The 14583-nt window shown below is 37.2% G+C and overlaps 1 pseudogene; it reads right to left on the bottom strand.

The window, feature by feature from the left end:
- Window positions 1–9270: 9270 nt before the first annotated feature.
- Window positions 9271–9762, bottom strand: LOC106727733 (annotated as a pseudogene).
- Between the last annotated feature and the right edge of the window lie 4821 nt (window positions 9763–14583).

Raw genomic sequence — 14583 nt, 5'->3', positions numbered from 1 at the left:
ATTCTAATTCCATAATTCTTTTATGCTGAATCCAATTAATAGCCTTTAAAGTTCCTTAGGCTTATATTATGCTTTTATTATCACAACACTCCCACAGAGCAATAGTGAGCCCTGAAGCCTTTGAAATACGATGGCAATTTCTACTGACCTCCAGCTGCCTCAACACTTGTAATTTCATATCCAAGGTAATTGCTTTAATGCTCTTTGCTAGTACTTTTGCTATCACTTACATACTGTGGCCTCTTCCAGATATGTTTTTCCTCTAAAACCCACTAAACCAAAAAGCCACAATGCCTTGAGGAAAAGAAAATAGTAAGTCTGAGGATTAACATGCAGGCCAATGTGAGAAACTGGAGCTCCGTGTTCTGGGCACTGAGATCTTGGCTGAAGAATTGTTTGGTTGTGGCAGACATAATGGAGGAGAAAGGTCCAAATGTTACACCTCTTCCCCTCTCTGCTATACCACCCTACAATTGTAGGCCTCCTGAGGATGGCTCTGCTAGTCCAGCCTGTGTTTTGCCTGTTCATTGCGGTATTGACCAGTCATCAGAGGGATCAAGGTGTAGCTGGATATAAAACTAAAATAGTTCACTAAAGAGGATAACCAGGAAAATCCTCAATACCATTCTTTCATATGTGTCAAAGTAGCATTTTTCAAAACACATATAGAAGAACATATTCCTTAGTCCAAGTGCATAAAGAAAGTTGCTTTCATTGGCTAAATATATTTGAGAAACATAACATGTTGTGAAAGAATAAGAAATCCTATGTAATAAAAGGTAATATGCAAATCGACCGAACGGTGGAATGACGGGTCAATATGATCGATCACCCCACCAGCAGGTGGCCTGGGCCTCCCTCTATGGGGCAATCGATTGCAGAGGCCCCTCCCCCACTGATCACCCTGCAAAGGGTGCCCTGAGCCTCCCTCTGAGGGGTGATTGTGGGGCAAGGTCGGGGCCCCTTGACCAATCACATCAGTCCCACTTTGGCTGGCCTGGCGCCAGTGCGTGCCATAGTGTGGTCGTCCAGAATGTAGTCCAGATGGCATTCTGCTCTTCAGTGGTTTGGTCGGTTTGCATATTATGCTTTTATTATTATAGACTAGAGGCCCATTGCAGGAAGATTCCTGCAAGAATAGGGCTTCCTGCGGCTGGAGTGAAGCAGAGAAGGGAGCAAAACCTGCTGAGGCGGGCTTTGCTCCTGCTCCCAGCCGCATGGCTGGTTTGTTTCTCCTCCCGCTCCCGCCTCCCACCTCCACAGCCTTGGCTTCCTTCCTGTCTCCGTGGCCTCTAATTTGCTCCCTTTTGTAGTGCTTCGCTTCCACATTGTCTTCAGTCTTTGCTTCCAGCCAGTATATGCAAATTAACCGCCATCTTGGTTGGGTTAATTTGCATATAGTCGCTCTGATTGGCCGATGGGCGTGGCTTAAGGCGTCGTGAAAGTACGATAAATTTGCATGTTTTTCTCTTATTATTGTAGATGCATTTTGGGGAAAATCAATATGGAGTTTATTTTTCATCCACCAATTCCTCTTCTGGGAACTTATCCAAAGAAACCCAAAACATTAATTTAAAAGAATATGTGTACCCCTATGCTCATTGCAATAACCAAGATTTGGAAGCAGCACAAATGTCCATAAGATGAGTGGATAAAAAAGCTGTGGTGCATTTACACAATGGAATACTATTCTGACACAAAAAGGAAGAAAATTTTACCCTTTGCAATAGCATGGATGGACCTGGAGAACATTTTGCCAAGTGAAATAAGCCAGTCAGAGAAAGACAAGTACCGTATGATTTCACACATATGTAGAATTTAATGAACAAACTGAATTACCAAGCAAAATAGAGACATACTCAAAAATAGAGATCAGGCAAACAGCTCTGGTGTGTGTGGGAAATGTTGGGGGTATTGGTAGAGGGATTGAGGAAAAAAGAGAGAACTCATGGACGTGGACAACAGTGTGGTGAGTGTTGGGGGAGGGGGTTTGGTGGAGGTGGAAGAGGGCATAGAGGGGATAAATGGTGATGGAAAAAATAAAATAAAATGATAAATTTAAAAAATAATTAAAGAAAAAAACAAACATCTAGATCTTAGTCCCTTAAGTCCTAATTATCTTGGCAGTCCTATGCTGTAGACTCTAATTTTTATGTCTCTAGCCCTGGGAAATTGCCAGAGTTGATGCTAGCTCCTCTGATTCTTATCTGTAGACCTATTCCTGTATTCTCAGCCTTTCTCTCTTTGCCAAGTATCTGTGGTGCTACTATAAGAAAAGTGGTTTATACAGGGTCAACTCCCCATATTTGATTCCCTTCCATCTGGAATTTGGCTTTCTAATGCCTGGTTGCCTTGGTGTTTCTCTAAAGCCTTCAACTTTAATTTGTACATTTGCTTTAAGAAGAAGTGGTAATCTGTCAAATGGTAGCTCATCATACCTGGGAATGAAAGACGTTCACTCCAGGAATTTAATATTTTGTTTAAAAAATCCAAAGAAACATGCTTATTGATTACTACTAATTAAAATCAAAAGCATTTTTTGGGGAAACTGGAACAAGTTAGGTATTAGAAATCCTGTCTCGTGAGATATAAAATATCTGCAGTGGGTGGAGGGGAGAGAAGCTTTGGTACTCAAAATGGCATATCTTTGCATAGACAGGATTATAGTATTTGTCAGAACTTGGAAGTATTTATATACCTTTTTGTTCTCAATTATTCAGACTTTTTCCTTTTAGTTATATACAGTTAATTAACACAACTATTTCAATATTCCTACCTACAATGAAGATGAAATAGTTAGTTAATGGTACTTACATATTACCATTTCTTGGATATAATATCTTCTCCTTCATTCCAACTTTTGTGTTTTCTGTGTAGAGACTAATTCCTAAATGGAAAAGATTGTCTATGAGTATTCATAATGATACATAAATTAGTGATATCAGAGAAGGTAAAATAAATAAAGTTAATAAAACCTTTATGATTGAAAAATGGCATAGTATTTAGGTCATATTATGTTATTTCTACAACAAGTAGCCAATGTAAGATGTTTATTTAAGCAATATATCCCAATAATCATAACCACACATTACAGATTAAACTGACAATTTTTGTTAATTCATTATATGGAAGAATTAAGATAAATTTGCTTGAGCTGTACATAAATATTAACAATCTTGGCTTTAAATGAAGGAAATAATCTTCAAGAATATTAAATAATTTATTTACTATGGCAATAATAGAATTTAAGTTATAATGTTATAAATAGCAGAAGACAAACCATGTGGAAAAAACACTGGCATTGTAAGAATTTCCCACAACTTATCTTTGAATTAAGTAGAAGTGTGAAATCTTAACAGTGTGCATAATATTTTTTATTTTAATGATTCCTCACTACGAGGATAAGGAAGAAAACAATTGTTGTTAACATCATTACTCATTAAAGAGTTGAGAAGAAAAGAATCCAATAAACATTCTGCTTTCATCTATTATCTTAGTTATGAGCAGTTTTTTCAATTTGTTCTGTGCCATCTTTGAATAATTTCCCCTTTTTACCACAAATTTCTATTCAACTTGGGACATAGAGGAATCGAAACAAAGCTAATCAAAAGTTTTTACTCATGCCTGGCCGGGCTCGATCCCCTACTGCAGCCAATCAATGTTTTTCTTTTATTGATGTTTCTATCTCTCTACCCCTCTCCCTCCCTCTCTCTAAAATCAATAAAAATATATTAATATATAAGGTTTTAACTCATCATAGGTAAAATTATATTTCCTTTTCTTAGAAAATGATACCTATTAGACATCACAGAATCCTAAACAAAGGGAAAACAATTTTTAAAAATTTTAATCATGGCTCACATCCTTCTGTAAATATTTTCACATTTTATTGTACTCAAGATAAAATCAATATCTAATGCTTGTCTTTATTCTAACTCCCCAAAATGCTACTAGATCTTGGAATTACACAGCTTCATATCTTGTGGTTGATTGTTATTAAGTGAGTCTTCTTTAAACACACACACACACACACACACACAACAACAACAACAACAACAACAACAACAAAAAACACCTGAAACTTCTCTTTTTATGTTATTCAAATTATTATCCTACTAGAGTCCCGGTGCACAAAAATTTGTGCACTTGGGAGGTCCCTCAGCACGGCCTGTGCCCTCTCTCAGTCTGGGACCCTTTGGGGAATGACCACCTGCTGGCTTAGGCCTGCTCCCCGGGGAATTGGGCCTAAACTGGCAGTCATACATCCCTCTGGCAGCCCAGGAGCCCTTGGGGGATGTCCACTTGCCAGAAGGGAGCAGGCCTAAGCTGCAGTCGGACATCCTTAGCACTGCTGAGGAGGCAGGAGAGGCTCCCACCACCACCATTGTACTGGCAGCTGTCAGCCTGGCTTGTGGCTGAGCAGAGCTCTCCCTGTGGGAGCATACTGACCACGGGCTGATGGCTGTTTGCAGCTGGTCACACTGCCTTCAGGGTGAGGGTCCCCACTGAAGTGCCTGGCCAGCCTGGGTGAGGGGCTGAGGGCTGTTTTCAGGCTTGCCACACCTCCTTCAGGGTGGAGGGTCCTGCTGGGGTACCTGGCCAGTCTGGGTGAGGGGCTGATGGCTATTTGCAGGCTGACCAAGCCCCCCAGTGGGAACCCTCACCCCATGATGGTATGGCCAGCCTGGGTGAGGGGCTGATGGCTGTTTGCAGGCTGGCCACAGCCCCTTCAGTGTGGGGGTCCCCACTGGGGTGCCTGGCCAGCCTGGGTGAGGGGCTGATGGCTATTTGCAGGCTTGCCACACCTCCTTCAGGGTGGAGGGTCCTGCTGGGGTGCCTGGCCAGTCTGGGTGAGGGGCTGATGGCTATTTTCAGGCTGGCCAAGCCCCCCAGCCACCCAAGCTCCCAGTGGAGGCTGGCTGGAAGCAGGTATCTGGGATTTATTTATCTTCTACAATTGAAACTTTGTTGCCTTGAGCGAACTTCCACAGCTGGCCAGGGCAGGTGGGAAGCTTGGCTTCCTCCATCACTGGGGCAACCAAGCCTCCTGCTTGCTCCAGCTCTGTGGCTGCCAGCCGCCATCTTGGTTGGGTTAATTTGCATATAGTCGCTCTGATTGGCTGGTGGGCATGGCTTTTGGCAAAGCGAAGGGACAGGCAATTAGTATCTTTGTCTTTTATTAGTGTAGATATACAATTGACATTCCTATTAATTTTATTCTTTCAGTCTTGGCTTACTACTCCTAAAACATTTTGCCAAAAAAATCTTACTTTTAAAAATAAGAAGAAGAAGAAAAAGAAAATCCTGAAATCCTTGTCTAATTGGGAATTCACAATAAACTTCATTCAGAAATTTTTCACATGAAAATTTCACACATGCAGTTTCTAAGAATTATTTTAAGAGGTATATACAATATATCCTGAAATTATGACAACCTGCAAAATAAGTTAACTTGGTTTTAAAGAATAAGTGAAAGAAAATGCTTGGTAGCTGATATGGGGGAATTGAGGGAAGTGTTTTGTAATTATGACTCATGGTTTTTTTTGGAAGTCAACATTATTTTCTTTCTACCAGAAGAAATAATGGGTGTTATGTTTACAAAGGACTTAACTAATCACTCTTACTAGCATAAGCCTCGTATATCCAATTGAAAGTATAGTCTTAAGAATGTCAAATTGAAAGTTTAAATAAATCTTAATGATTCTTCTTGCACATATAGCTGAAAATCTTAGTAGTCTAATGTCCAGACAGAAATTAAATTCAGGAGCATGGAACAAAATCAATTATACATTATTCTAAAAAAAAAAAAATTATAAGGGTACAAAAACAGCCTGGAGTTTCTACTCTAAAATGGCAGAAGAAAATTTTTCTTTCCTCAGCTTCTTCAAATTTCACCACCAACAAAAAATAACTAATGATGGGGGGGAAAATTCCCTCATCAAGGTAGCAAGAAAATTATCATGGCTAACAGAACAACTTTTTAAGATCACTTGCCAAATACTGTAAATGATAACCAAAATGAGGGATCAACAACAATGTATATATTTCCTAGTATTTAAGATGATATATAGTTATGATTAATTATAAGAGTTCTAGAGTTTGTCTAGAAAGATTTTTTAAAATGTCCCCATCCAGATCCAGTTGGAGAGCTCAAAATGGTGGGAAAGAACAAAATAGAAGCTGTGTATTGCTTTAGATGTTTTTGTCTTCCAGTCACTGCTTGTCCTCCTTAGACCCTCACATGCCTTTCCATTAGCAGCTGTTAACATTCAAAGATGAGTAATGTCATACAAGAATGTCATAGGCACATGCCACTAGCATCACAAGGTCCCATTATAACAGAGAATTTATTAGGGGGACATTTATAAGCAGAGAAATAGCAGGCTGAGTATACTAGTAGATCCCCACACTCTCATTTTTCTCTAACATGGTTTAGAGTTAGACCCAGATGCTCTGTATGAATCAGAGCCAGATTTCTAGGAGAAAGGGTCTGGCTTGGTCAGGGTGCGGGATATGCAACTGAGTACTGCAGGAGTAAGCATGTGCCTAACAGCATGCTGCATATTTATGGGTAAGCCTCATATGGGGACTGGGAAACACCCAGTTTCTCTAAGTCATGGGTAGACAAATGGTTTCTATAAAGGACCAGATAGCATGTATTTTACAGAGGTAGCCTTAGCCTCTGTGGGCCATATACTCTCTGTTGCAACTACTCTACTCTGCTATGGCAGTGTGAAAGCAGCCACAGACAGTCCATAAACAAATGAGCAGGGCTGTGTTTCAACTGAACTTTATTTGAGGATACTAAAATTTGAATTTTATATAACTTTCATGTTTCAGGAATTATTCATTTTCTTTGGATTTTTTAACTACATAAAAATGTAAAAACAATTCTTAGCTAAGATGCCATTCAAAACCAGGCAGTGGGCTGGATCTGGCCTTTGGGTTGTAGTATTTCTGATCCCTACACTAAGCAACAAGAAATATATGAATTATCTCTAGGCTCTGGAACAACATAAGGATTATGTATAACAAAGTTCAATATGCACAGACCAAGAGCCCTGGAAGCAGCCTTACATGCCAGGACTGCTTCCATGAGCCAATCCCTTGGCTCTCAGCAGACCAGGAGTTCAGTCCACTGGACCAGCTCTCAGCTAAGCTACCAAAAGGAAGGCCTACAGGGTCATTGAGATGTGTCTCTTATCAAGTAACCACCAAAACTCTAACATAAAAACTACACATGCAACCATGCTTCTTATATAAAATGAAAAAGTATTTAAAAGGCTAGTGTAGAAGAGATATAAAAAGAATTATTCAAAGGAATGCAGGTAATGTCATAGAAACAGAAATTGCAGGTGATAGAACTGTTTTAAATTTTGCAAATGGAAAAAGAGTTACAGGCACAAGTGTTCAAGTAAAGAAATATAAAAGAACGTGTTGAAAAGTGGTCTTATTGATCTTAGGAAAGAAATGCAAGTGAACAACAAAAATAAATGGTTCCAAAAGTCACATTAAAAATGCCACTGAAAACAAAGTCAAAGCATAGTGGATGGGCTAACATAATAGTAGAAAAAATAAGGAAACATGAACATGACTGCAGATAAAGTTATGGGTCCAGCAAAGGACATTGACTTATATATAATTTGCATTCCAAAGTACTACAAAATTCAAGTATGCCACTAAAGTAAATTGTTTTGAAACATAGCAGGCTTGAATCTACAGATCAAGTCTCTTGGTATTCCAGGAAAAATGGATGGAGAGAGTTTGCTATAAAAGCATGCTTTCTGGCAATTCCTCAGGCTTTAAGAATAAAGGAAGAATCATATAAACATTTATGAATGAATGAAAAAGTAAGTAACATTCAAAGGAGAATGTCAGTCAGTCTTCAGAGGTCTCCAAAAAAATTCTTCAGTTCCAGAGAAACGGAAGAAATATCTCTCAACTTCTAAGAAAAAGTGCTACACCAAATTTATATTTAGTATAATTGTCCTTTATATTTCATGGAAAAGGCAGAACTTCCCACTCTTGCCTAGTGAAATGTAGCCAAAGAGGAAACAACACAATATAAAGAGCTTAAAAAAATGAAAACTGTAGAAAAGCATGGTTAGTGAGATTTGGGTCCATTTATGCCAACACTGAAGATTAAAGAACTGAATTATAGTTACGTAATCCAATGTGAATATCATACTTCTTGGAAATGATAATATAATTAAAAATGAAAGCTAAGAGATCAAATGTGGGAGGAAATCTGAGTGATATTTTCCCCATATTTCCTAGCAGGGAGTCAAATATATTTCAAACTTGAAGTATTAGTTAAAAGTAACTCTTTTTAGCTATGCAAGTGCTCAAAATTTTGTCTCCCATGTACAATTTCTCAGTAGTATTGAATGTGTTCCATTGAAGGAGAAGTATATAATGAAAAAAGAAAATTATGAGATCAATAAACAGGAGATATATAATAGATAACTGTTATTTGTGACCATCCAACTCTTCAAAACCACAACAATATATGTCCCCATATTATGCATCCCATCATTGTAGAGGTACAATCCAGAACACTTGCTTCTCTAACCATCTGGCAGCCAGCTGGCAGGCACATGGACCCAGATCTACTAGACAAAAGCTTTCACAAATCTTCAGTTCCAAAGCAAGAAATGTAACAAACCTGGCTGTATTTAGTTTGTCATTGCTATTTGGTTGGTTTTCTTTATCTGGAATGGATAGCCAGATAAGTTTAGATTTTAGTAATACTTGTCATATAATGTTTCTAGCATTTCAGATATGAACTGTAGAAGTGGTGGTAGTGACTTCTTAATCACTTTAGATCTTTGCTCTGCTTCCATATAGTACTCACTGAATCGTAGTTCATGGACTTGGTTCTCTAACTCTCTCAACAAATCTGTAAACTAAATATTATATTTTATTAAACTCGTTATTTTTTGCTATAAATAAAAGACACTAATTTTTTATTCTCAATTTAAAGCTATCATTAAGAGATATGTCTTATATACATGTGTGCACACACACATACACACACAAGCTTCAGTAATTCTTTGTTTCACCTTAGTTTCCTTTCCTTCAGTTAAAGTCAAATAAAATTAAGTATAATTTTTCAACAAAAACAATTAAACATCCTTGATTGCATCTGGTAATAACATAAAAGTAATGAAAGCAATATGGAAATGTTTAAGAACTATACTACCAACGAAGGACACCTAAAATCCACAAACTATATTGCTTCTCAATAATTTCTCACATCATTGGTCATTTCTAGTTAGAGATACTTTGGAACCAAGTAATATTATCTCCTTTTAGCATGATCCAACCCAGTTGTTTTCCTGGCTTTGTTTTACAATGAATCTCTTCTGCATCATCTATTGTGAGGTTTATATACTTAAAGGGGGATTGAGGGGGGGGGGCAGGAAGAGATTAAATGAAGAATTTATAGGCAAGTATGCATAACCCATGGACACAGACAATAGTGTGGTGAAGGTCTTGGAGGGGGGAGTGGAGAAGGGTGGAGAGGGTCAATGGAGGAAAATAGGGGACATCTGTAATACTTTCAACAATAAAGATAAATTAAAAAACAAAACAATGCAAAAAAACAACAACAACACACAATGATACAGCCCTCTCTCCGCATATTCACTTACTCATAAAACCACACATGAATCTGAGCTCTATTTTGCAAGTATCTGAAGATGAGGTTGATGGCTGCACCATCACCTTCTGCTCATTTTGGCCCTGGCCATGGAATGCCATGGTGGAAGCTAACAAAGACCACACTGCTAGCTTAGAAAGCCACTCTTGGAATCAAAATTAAGTGTGATTTTAAGTTTAAAATACAAGGCATAATACTATTTCATTGTCTAAACTATTTCTACCTTTTAGGCTGCTTTGTGGGAATGGAGACTAGGTTGACAATCATCAAAACTAATGTTGAGTGATGAGTGATGAGATTTGTAGTAAATTTTTTTCTGTTCTGGAACTTTCCATTTTGCTTCACTTTTTTTGTTTTAAATATATGAGTATACTAAAAATTGGTATAAATAAAGTTTTATTCAAAATATTTATTTTACATTTAAGAAAGAAATATTTTCCTTGTATAGGCAATTCATCATATGTGAGTATAGATTTGTGAGTATATAAGTATGTGTTTGTGTGATGTTGTTTAAGGATCACTGTAAACTAGTCCACTATTTCACTATTTTTTTCTATTCTTTATTATGCATATGTATTTTATATGATATATGGCATTTCAGAAAGAAAATAAGAAAAATTTTACATCCATTGTTTTAATGTGTCAAAGCTTTTCTCTTCACAAAGAAACCCAAAATAAGAGAAAAAACACATGCATTTATTTTCTTTTCAGATCCAAAAAGTAAAAAATATCTACAGAAGCATATCTTCCATAGTAATATGCAATGCTAAGTGCTCCATACCCAAGGAAAACCTGAGACATTACACTCTACATAATTAAGCAAGAAGGTTTTTATGAAAAAGAAAAAAGGCCAAATGATAATATGCTAATATGGGAACAGCATTGACTATGATGAGAATTATTAAAAAACTAAGTGTTTGTTCATGCCCAGAGCCTTTTTTTATTTAATATTTTTTTATGGCACACATACCTCCTAAAAACATTCAAGAAAAAAAAAGTCCTCAAATCATAATTACCATAATTATACTTTTCATCTTAAAATCCTTTACACACCCCTAGAATAAATATTATATGTAGTACATAGTACCATAATTAAAGTAAATGTTCAAAGAAATGATTCTTTGATTACTATTTTCTACATATTCTATCTAATGAGCCAGAACTACACAGTGTATATGTCTGGGATGTGTCTATTTGTTATTATTATTAGCATGGTAGCTCTGACTAATCTTAATTAAAAATCTGCATAAAATGTTTCTATGCCATTGTATGGAATACATTAGAAATATATAACAAAAATTAATATTGGAAGCAGCAAATAATTTAGACTACTTGTCAAAGAAGAGTCTTAAAAGAAAGCTTTCAAGTGGAGATAATGTCTTATAAAAGAACATCAGAAACTAGTAATAGCTGCAAGCTCTTTGCTTAGCCATGTGAATGCATTGTTTAATTATGGATCAAGTTTAGTCTTTAGCTCCTTGACCACCGTGATTATTCTTTCCATTTTCTTCTATGAGGTCATGCTGAGCTGGGCAATATTTAGATAAAAACTTGATATTATTCACCCATCTAATACTCTCTGGAGAGCATCAAAATAGGTAAGAGGGGGAAGGGTGGTACAGAGAGGCCTTTGGAAGACTTTGATTTTGAGTAAAAAAGAGAAATTCAATTCTTATTATTCCAAAAAAAAAAAATACAACTCACTCTGAGCAAAAAATTTAAGAACCAGAGATAATATTCTTTTGTGGGGTTAAGTCCATGAAAAAAGTGACCAAATAAAAAATACAGTTGTCCTTTTGTTGTTAACATTCCTAGTTCAATGAATCACTGGCTATGGTGTCTGTATAATGGTAACTGAGGGGCAAATAACACACTACCTCTCTGAAATAGATAGCAGCATGAAAAAAGGAATTGGAAAATAATTTCTGTATTTTTGTCTTTCTTACAATGGCACAACCAAAATAATGGCCCGCTTCTTTTTAGACAAAGGAAAAATATTTTATTTCTAAAGTCTAGAATATGTTTTTAGCTAATAATCAATAGAAATAATCTACCATTTTTTGTTTAGAAGCAAGCAATTTTGTGTGACTGACATATTTAAAATGAGAATGAAAAAATGTGAGTGCCAGTGACCAGCTATCTCTTTGTTCATCAATTTCTTGGGGTTTCCATTCCACACCTACACAATGAAGTAGTTATTTAAGGGATTGGGGAGACCAGAAATATTATGATTCTAAGATTGTCTGTACCTATTTTCAATTGCTTTCCCGTTCTTTCTTATCTTCGCTCCCCACTTCATTGAAACTGCTCTCAAGATACAAGATAATTCCACATTCTGAAATATAATGATCCATTCTCAGTCTTCTTATGATTTGAAATATCTTTATTCTTTCTACCCCATACCTGTAAATTCTGTTCTTATTACAGCAAAGATGATCTTTCTCCTTCTTCTCCCTCTTCTTCTTTCTCTTCTTCTTCTTTACACTTCCTAAACTTTTTATATTATTTTCAACAAACACTATGGATAAGATTTTCCCCACTGAGTGAGTTCTGAGTCAGGTCTAATAAAGACAAATACTTAAAAATGAGCTTTTACAGAGAGCTGTCATACAAGTCAAAAGTAACAATCCTTTAGTGATATGGATTTTAGGGCAGCTCCAAACCAATTTTGTCCTGCTACACTCTGGGTTTCACAGTGATCATGGTTGTGAGGCTCATAATTTTCAAGGTTTCCATCAAGATGAGAAGAAGGGAATGGAAGTAAGGCAAATTCATACACTATTTCCTTGCTGTTCGTACCAAGATTCAGCCTTTTTTCTTGAATAAGTGCTCCTTGACTGTTGTAACATTTTGTTAATTTGAAGTTTAAAGAATGTTGATTTTGACCAGTTCGCACTATTTGTGGCACTTCGATGAAGGAAAGGATTTTCAGAGGTTCTTAATCTGTCATTGCTTCCCCTTTTATAGCTAAGGGAAGGTACCCCCGAGCTGATTTTAGCTCAGGTTTCCAGATGCTAAAATGGTATAGAGAACCTTAAGCAGAACAAAACAACAAAAGCTTCACATCTTGACGCATCATATTAAAGAAGCTAAGAATCAAAGAGAAAGTTGTAAAGGAACTCAGAGAGAAAAAAGAAACTTTACATAGAAAGGAACATTTTTCATCAAAAACTGTACAAGCCAGGAGATGATAGAGTGACATCTTCAAGGTAGGAAGAAAACCACAAAGATCATCCCAGCATGCTACTCCCAGTGAAAATATCTCTGAAAAAACAAAGGATAAACAACTTTTTATGACAAATAAAAACGGAGAGAATTAATTATCAGGAGCACTACTGAATATTCTGTCACCTATAAACATACTTTTGGTTTTAATTTTCACAAGGCCTTTTTAAAGATTAAACACTTAATTTTGAAATATACTCACACGTAGTTGTAAGAAAAAATGCAGAGATTTTATGTACCCTTAGCTTTCCCCTACTGGTAACATCTTGAAAACTTATACTACAAGCAAGAGAAAGACATTGATATAATCAACATAAAAAACAGTTCCATCTGCAAAATGCTTGCTTATTAATTCCATTTTATAGCCATACCCACCTCCTCCCACCATCCCCAACCCTTGACAAAAGTCATCCAAGTTGTTTCATGTATTAGTAGTTCATACTCTTTTATTACTGGGTAATATTCCAGGCTAGAGATGTATCATGGTTAATCTAACCAGTCACCTACTGAAAGACAGTTTTCGGTTGGGGCTATTTTGAATAAAGCCACTACGAATATTTGCATACAAGTTTTTGTTTGAGCATAGATTTCCCTTCTCTGTGAAAAGTGCTGGATCCTATGAGAGTTGCATATAAAGTATTATAGGAAACTTTCTGTTTTTCAGAATGGACCACCATTTTATATTCCCACCAATAGTGTCTGATTGACCCAGTTTTTCCATATTTCAACAACATTTAGTATTGCCATTTTATTTTATTTTAGTCATTTTCCTGTTTAATCAAGGGGAGGGATGGGCTTAAATGGGCAGGTAGCTACTAGGTTAAGGGTTGGAATATATAGGAATTATGTTCTGTTGGGTGGTGAGAGGGGGTGACATGAGGCATCCTGACATTTTTTTCCCACAGTTCTGGAGGAGCTACTTAGTTCTCCTTCCTCTTACTAACTAGTTTAGTTTCCTATTGATGCTATCACAAATTTAGCGGCTTAAAACAACACACATTTATTCTCCTATAGTTCTGGAGGTCAGTTCAAAATTGTGTTTCATTTGGCTAAAATCCAGGTGTCTAGAAGCTCTAGGGGAGATCCTGTTTCCTGCCTCTTCCAGTGCCGAGTGGCTGCCTGTGTCCCTTGGCTTGTGGCCCCTTGCTCCATATTCAAGGCCAACAGCATGTCCTCTCAAAGTCCCTCTGCTGCCGAAACCGGTTTGGCTCAGCGGATAGAGCGTTGGCCTGCGGACTGAAAGGTCCCAGGTTCGATTCTGGTCAAGGGCATGTACCTTGGTTGTGGGCACATCCCCAGTGGGAGATGTGCAGGAGGCAGCTGATCGATGTTTCTAACTCTCTATCTCTCTCCCTTCCTCTCTGTAAAAAATCAATAAAATATATTTTTTTAAAAAAAAGTCCCTCTGCTTCCATCATGTCACAGTCTTCCTTTTCTAATGCTGATCTTCCTGCTTCACTCTTATAAGGGTCCTAGTGATTACAGGGTCCCTCCTAGATAATCCAGGATATTCTCCTCATCTCCAGCTCCTTAATTTAATCACATCTGCGAAGTCCCTTTGCCATGTAAGGTAACATACTCATCCATTCTGGGTTTTAGGATGTGGACACCTTTGGTTTGGGTGACCACACCACCTTTTGGAGTTCTCCTCTGGTTGTCGCTGGAGTTGTTTCTAGAGTATGTAGTTGTACTTAGTG

Source organism: Myotis brandtii, unplaced genomic scaffold (assembly GCF_000412655.1).
Source record: "Myotis brandtii unplaced genomic scaffold, ASM41265v1 scaffold470, whole genome shotgun sequence".
In the NCBI taxonomy this organism is placed as follows: Eukaryota; Metazoa; Chordata; class Mammalia; order Chiroptera; family Vespertilionidae; genus Myotis; species Myotis brandtii.
Note: the sequence above shows the minus strand (reverse complement) of the source record. Positions and strands in the feature narration are given on the sequence as shown.